This window comes from Rosa rugosa, chromosome 6 (genome assembly GCF_958449725.1).
Source record: "Rosa rugosa chromosome 6, drRosRugo1.1, whole genome shotgun sequence".
Lineage (NCBI taxonomy): Eukaryota > Viridiplantae > Streptophyta > Magnoliopsida > Rosales > Rosaceae > Rosa > Rosa rugosa.
The window spans coordinates 16785665-16792483 of NC_084825.1; the positions used below are offsets into that span (position 1 = coordinate 16785665).

The following is a 6819-nucleotide window of genomic DNA, read 5'->3' on the forward strand; positions in this document are numbered from 1 at the left end:
GGTCATCTACCCATTTAAATCTCAAATGCCGGAACTACATGTGGTTTGATCCCGCAAAGGGTATGTAGGCAATCTAGAACCAAATCTATCTAGATGCAACCGCGTCCTAAACACAAAAATCGAATCCCTGGTCCACTTAAACCAAATTCGTCCCAAACACTACTCTCATTCCAAAATCAAAGCCCTCCAATGAGTCATTCACTCATTGGAACTCTTGAACTACGAGTGGCTTGATCCCTCTCCAAGGGTACGTAGGCAACCCATTCAAATATCCGGGTGCAGCCGCAAAAACAAACAAACACACATCCCATCAATTGGTTTCTTCATAAATGGAATCAAAGGGTATTTCCCTGTAACAAGGGATCGTAATTAAGAGACACATTCTGTCTTGAATGGGTCGAACCCGAAATAATAAAAACTCTATTCACTAAATGAATACGAGTGAAATTATGTTGGGTGACATTTACGCTCGCTGTGTGCGATTTTCCCTCAACAACGGGTTTGTACCAGATATAACAACCTATAAACTTCAGTACCTTCAAGTTACATTATTATTTTTTTGTTCAATACTTGACTAACTTCAATCCTCAATGTATAGTTCTAAGCTTAAACCAGACATGTCATATGTTTCTCCTTGACATTCAAATTTACAAATTTACATGTTCAATAGATATAAGATTAACTGGATAACATAATCTAAAGTTACAATTTCCCATTTTGATATTTTTTTTAAAGAACATTTTCATATGTAAAGGACATTCCTACAATAGTAAACGTAATGCAAAACTTACAACAATGAAAAAATGTAACCACATAGGTCCTTTTACCCGTCTCTGAACAATAGGCATCACTGCACCCAAAAACAAAATTATAAAGATAAGATGAGTTATTAGTATTTCTCATAAATCTCACTACCAACACCTGAGAACAAAGATCGCACTATCTAGCTCATGAAAGATAAAATACCAAAGGTTAGCGTGCGTGCATGCACACAAGGAGACATATATGTATGATGTATCTTAGGATGAGTGCAATAGATGGAAATGTAGAAAGGTGATAAGAGACACATATGCAATTAACTTTTCAGCTAGCTGGGTGATAGGAACATTTTAATGCGACGTTTTAACTGTTATTTCCCTACATTTCCTGCGTTATTTCCTTAATAAAACTCTGTTTAGGAAAGTTTCCATCCTTTGATTGGGAAAGTTCCTAATTGTAGAAAGTTTCCATTTTGTAGTTTCTATTTTTCATTTTTAGAAAGTTTCCCTTTTTAGTTTAGGAAAGTTTCTGTTTTTCATTTTAGGAAAGTTTCTATTTTTCATTAACAGTTTCTATTTTCAGGTACTTGGAATAAATGAGCTGAAATGAGCTCATAAATGGAAAGAGGAGCTAGAGAACGTTGGTGGGAAACAAGATGAGATACAAAGGGATGCACAAATGAGCAGAAATGAAGAAAAGAAGTTTTCCTGTTTCAACCAGGAAATCCTGTCCAGGAAAGGAAATGACTCCTTAGGCTGTCCAAGAAGTGTGATCGAAAATATTGAAGTGTCATGATGTTGAGAAGCTTCTTGAAGACATTAGAAGATGACATGGCTTGAAGGTGACGCATAAAGGCCCAAGAACTCTCAAGAGAAGTTGGATTTTCGGCAAAATGGATAAAGGCCCATGGAAATTAGGGTTTGTGACGTAATGGAGATATTTTTGGAGGAATTAAATCTGATTTTGCCGTGGGAAATCATGAAGATAATGTGAAAAATCAAGAAGAAATCAAGGAAAAACGTTGGAGATATTCTAGGGAGAGTTTCAAGGGATTGTGCAACAAGAAAAAGCTCAAAACAAGTCCAGATTTGTTCTTAAATCCCCTCAATATATTTTGGACGAAAATGAGGAATAAAATCTGTATTTTGTCATGAAAATCAAGAGAAAATCAAGGGGAGACATTAAAGGAAGTCCATGGAGAGATTTAAGGAATAAAAGGTTCAAAAACAAGTCCAGATTCATTCCTACAATTCCTAAAGGAATTTTGGCCGAAAATAAAGAAGAAAATCAGAATTAATTCATGGATATTCGGCAATAATATATTTGGGACTTATTTTGAAGGCTTATGATTGGTTGGATGACACACCAGGGCTTACATGGCAATTTGTGATTGGTTGAAGTTATGTGGCATTTTCTGATAATTCCTTGGAAAATAATAGAAGATTCATGAAGACTTGGAGACCAAGGCCAACGTCCCCTATATATACTCCCCCTATGCTAGACGTTTTACACACCCCCATAATTCAGAAATTTACTATATACGCGAAAGCTCTCTCCATCCTCTAGAGCAAGCCACGAAGTTCAAGCAAGGCCGAAGATGAAGAAGAAGAACCAAGCCGTGAGCATCATCATCCATTCTCCACCTTGAAGCTTGCTTTCGAGATTCAAGACTCCATACGTTTTATCTTTCATCCCCATCTCCATCTCACGGTGTAATTCAACCTCTTTCTTTGTAACCTTGTTTGATTTCGTTGGAATTGTTTCTAGTTGACATATATGTTTGAACAATTGTTAATTTCTGGAATTTTATGATTAATTGAGAATTTTCAGATTCATATATTGTAATTCGAGAGTTGCTTATGTGAGTTTGTTTAATTAAATTTGCTTTACAGAAAACTTTTATATGTTTATCTTATTTGGGTCGACACTTATAGGATTTGCATGTAATTGGTGCTAGGTTTAAGAACATAAATCAACTTTTTGCTTTGTGTGACTTGAATCAAAAGTAGTAAAGGTTTTGGACAAAGATCAAATTTAATTAACGAGGATTGCAATTAGGTGGACTTTTCCATACTAAGTTGTACACTTGAGTTGATAGCCTTTCTCTATGTCTAATGCGTTAAACGTGTCATGATTGACTAGCTTTCTAGGGCTTGATTACATGTTTGATAGGATTAATCTAGGTGCTTTCACTTAGGTTAATTAGCATTGAAAAGTAAAATATGGGAAATTGTTTGCTTTCGAACGTTTCACATGATCAACTCCTTTCTCATGACTTAGATGAACAATATTAGGGTTTGAATCGATTTTAATCATGGTTTCGGTTTTGATCTTTGTTCTCTCATTCTATCATTATCTTTATGTTTTTGCATTTTATTTGTTTTACTTATTTAGTTTTATTTTCGAAAATCAAAACCAAAAATCCCCCCTTTTCGTAAATATGTATATATTTTGTTATATCTTTGTAAATATTATACTTTGTTTTAATTTTAATTGTTTAATTGTTTGACAATGACAGGTGTACCCTCAATCCCCGGAATAGAACGATCCCTATTTGCTTATACTACTAACGATATTTTCAGGGTTAAATTATGCGCTTGCTTTTAGCGTGTCACTGGGTGCAAAAACATTGTATGCAACTGCTCTTCTTCAGTTTTACTTTACACCTAATGAATATAAGAGAGTTCCTGTTCGCAAACCCTAAAACTGAGCTGGTGCAGAGTGGAGAATTCTGTGGGCGGAGTAAGTTTAACCCTATTTGTATTCTTAAGCTTTTGTCTGGTTCACTTTCTCTAATGATGATTGACCGATACTTAAACAGAAAATGTCTAGAAATAGTTTCTATAAAATAAGAGTAATGGGAAGATTGTATTTCACCTCCTTATGAAAAGTTGTCCTCAAAATTCTAGACTCTAGTTCTATGTCATAAACCCTTTTCCTAATACGTGAATCCTAACACCCCTTAATTTTCATTGTCCTAAACAAGCAGTGGCTAAAACCTGGTCGCCAGAATTTGGGGTCATTCCCCCTTCGATTTAATATCAATTTCTAAGATTAAAAGACTTGAAATACACGCTTGACTAACATGGTTTCTAATCCATGTAGTATCACGTTTCACCCTTCCCGAATATAGCAACCTCAACAAAATTTCTTTATGTTGTTGAATTTATGAGAACCCTTCTAACCGACAGTAAGGTTGTGCACCACATATGGATTCATCAAATATCCCAAGTCTGTAGAAATCCCAGATATCCTAGGCAATGGCGAGCAGCAATGATAAGTTGAAACTGGCAGTTTTACTAGCCATTTACCTTCCTAATACTGAAGCCTAATTACTACACCACCCCCACTCCTCCCCCAGCTAATACAACTCCAAATGTTAGACATCATAACATCATCTATCCTTAAAAGTCTCATATCGCCCACCATTGCGTCTTAGAAGTTCAATACCATCACTATCAGACAGTAGTCCAAATGTACATTATTGGCCAATACCAATAGTGCACTCATCGTCGTTGATTTGACAAGCTCACACTTGGGGTGGCTTTTACAACTTGTTGTTGAAGCCATACTTAGGAGTAATCCCTGAGTAGTCAGATTTTAATGATGTTCTAACTTATGCTCAAGTCATTCTACAAAATCCACAAAGTTTCATACATTTTTCAAACAAGCAACCTGCAAAAATAATATTCTTCATTGCTCCACTGTCATACCAATCATGGGACCTTAACTCCTTCCACAGTCAAACAAATATAAAAACAAGCATCCTATTAACATACCGCACATAGGGCCTCGGTTCCCTTACCTAATTAATAACATATCCACTGTTTTCTTTTTGGCAGGGAATGATCTTAGTTGGATCAATCTTTATCCAATTTCGAATTTTTTCTGTTGACTCAGGTAAAACATATGAAGATAAATGTTCATTAGTGGGTACATGATGGCCTATAGCCATTGGGCAGTAAACTAGGATAAGCTACTTTTCAGTGACCCGACTTATTATCTTTCTTTGTTAAGATTCCAAGATGCGTGGCACGAAGCAACAAATTTGAAGAGGAATATTGCACCTAATTAGATGGAAGATTGTTTTCAAGTTTAATAGGTAGGTAGCCTGGGAATTGTTAACTAAGCTTACACAGTTGACTAAGCTTACACAATGAGACAACAAGGCAAACCTAATGTGTAATATCACTCTTCTTTTTATTACAAAATAATACCATTAGTGTGCCAATGCTCTGTCCAATTAGTTGGAGTTGACATGAACTCTTTTCCAACAAAACCTATTGATACTGAAAATTAAAGAAAGGTAAAAAAAAGAAATTTATATCCCACAGCTTCTACCATTGCAAAAAGCTTATAAAAATTTCATGGCGTGAAAGAAAATTAAATGACATTTTCAAATAAGAAAACATAACCATGCACAAGCTACATAGAGAAAGCAAGAGAAGCAAATATAAAATAGATTACCATAATTGAATCCATAAAAAGCACTTACTGTACCACCAACAGCAGAGCCAATCTGCACCAAGATAATCAGTAGTCCACATTTCAGTATAACAAAAAAACTTCTAAAGACATGTAAGCGGTTGGTAAAAGAAGAAAAAATACCATAGAGAAGCTATCCCTGATAAGAGGTGGGACTGTCCATGCACTAGTTTCCATCTCCTTAGAAAGAGGACCGGCACAATGATGACATCTAATGGTATTTTTAGGAGTGGAACCAGCCATCCCCTATCACTCTTGGTTAAGTCTTGATACGCCCAAAATAGGCGCTCAACTTAACCCTGCAAGATGTAGTCGTTAGCAATATAGAGTAAGCAGGGATCGTTCAAGCCGGGGATTGAGGGTAACAAATTATTCACACAAAATAAAAACAAACTAATTTAAACTAACTAAAACAAAAATCAAACAAATAAAATCTGAAACTAAACAAAACAAAAACGTCAAATACTAGAAAAGAGAGAAAAATATGGCAGGAAACAGAAGGGGATAGAAAGGGGCTCTGCAATCCTAAACAAGAACAATATTTTGGGGTTTTTGGTTTTTAACGAAAATAAAAGATAATATAAAAGAAAAACAATTTTGATTTTAGGTTTTTAGAAAATAAGATGGAGAATATGTTAGAGACTTGGAAATCCACCACCAATTACTTTCGAACAATGTTAAGTTAACCTAGTTTCAATTACTAAGGTGTGAACAGAAATCAACCAAGAAACAAGTCGGAGCAGATCATGTCCCTTATTAATGTTTCCCTAAATACTTAGTCTACGTGAACGCACAATAGCTAAGCCTATCAAACATGCAATCAAGGTATAGAACGCTATCCTATCAACAACACATATAGTGTCAACATATTTGAAGCATTAAGATCTCATGGAAACGATTGATTATAGAGTTGCAGTCTAGTGTGGAACGCCTACCTAGCATGCTCTTCTAGTTGTTTAAAACATCAGCTTTTGTCCAAAGCCTTGCATACTTGTGGATTAGAAAACAAGACGATTAGGTGAATTATTTTCTAAACCTAGCTCCAATTACATGCATAAATCCTATGTTCGCGACCATAAAACATACACATGCAAAAGTTTTCAATCAATCAGAGATAAACAACCAATCCACACCAAAGATCAAGAAACTAAATTTAAACAAACATATGTTCTACATAATTGGGGCTTCAAACCTTGCCCCTAACAAAAATTAACTAGCCACACATCGTCTTAAATTCAACAAATAAAAGCATGAGTATTAGATTACAAGATGATAAAAACCGTAAAAGGGAGAGTATGAGAGCCACGAATTCACTTTTAGGCAGCCTTAGATGCAAGTACTCCTTCAAGATAAGTCACGGCAGAAGCTTGGTGGAGGATGGAAGATGGATTGCACGGTTTTTCTTCTTGAAGACTTGGGAATTTTTGAGACTTGTGTGCTAGGGTTTGGGAGCAGAAGATGGCGCTGTAGGATGGTTATTTTCAACGTGTTCAGAGCCTCTATATATGTGGAATACACAACCCAAGTTTCCTTTTCCAATTCTGCTTTGAAAGCCTCCCCTAGTTGCTTGAGGAT

The 6819-nt window shown here is 35.6% G+C and overlaps 1 long non-coding RNA gene across 1 annotated transcript; it reads right to left on the minus strand.

Moving 5' to 3' along the window:
- Positions 1–501: 501 nt before the first annotated feature.
- Positions 502–5473, minus strand: LOC133713884 (uncharacterized). Its single transcript, XR_009848301.1, has 3 exons — positions 5368–5473; positions 5227–5278; positions 502–850 (listed from the first exon to the last, which is right to left on the minus strand). It is a non-coding gene; the product is annotated as an uncharacterized LOC133713884 (long non-coding RNA).
- Between the last annotated feature and the right edge of the window lie 1346 nt (positions 5474–6819).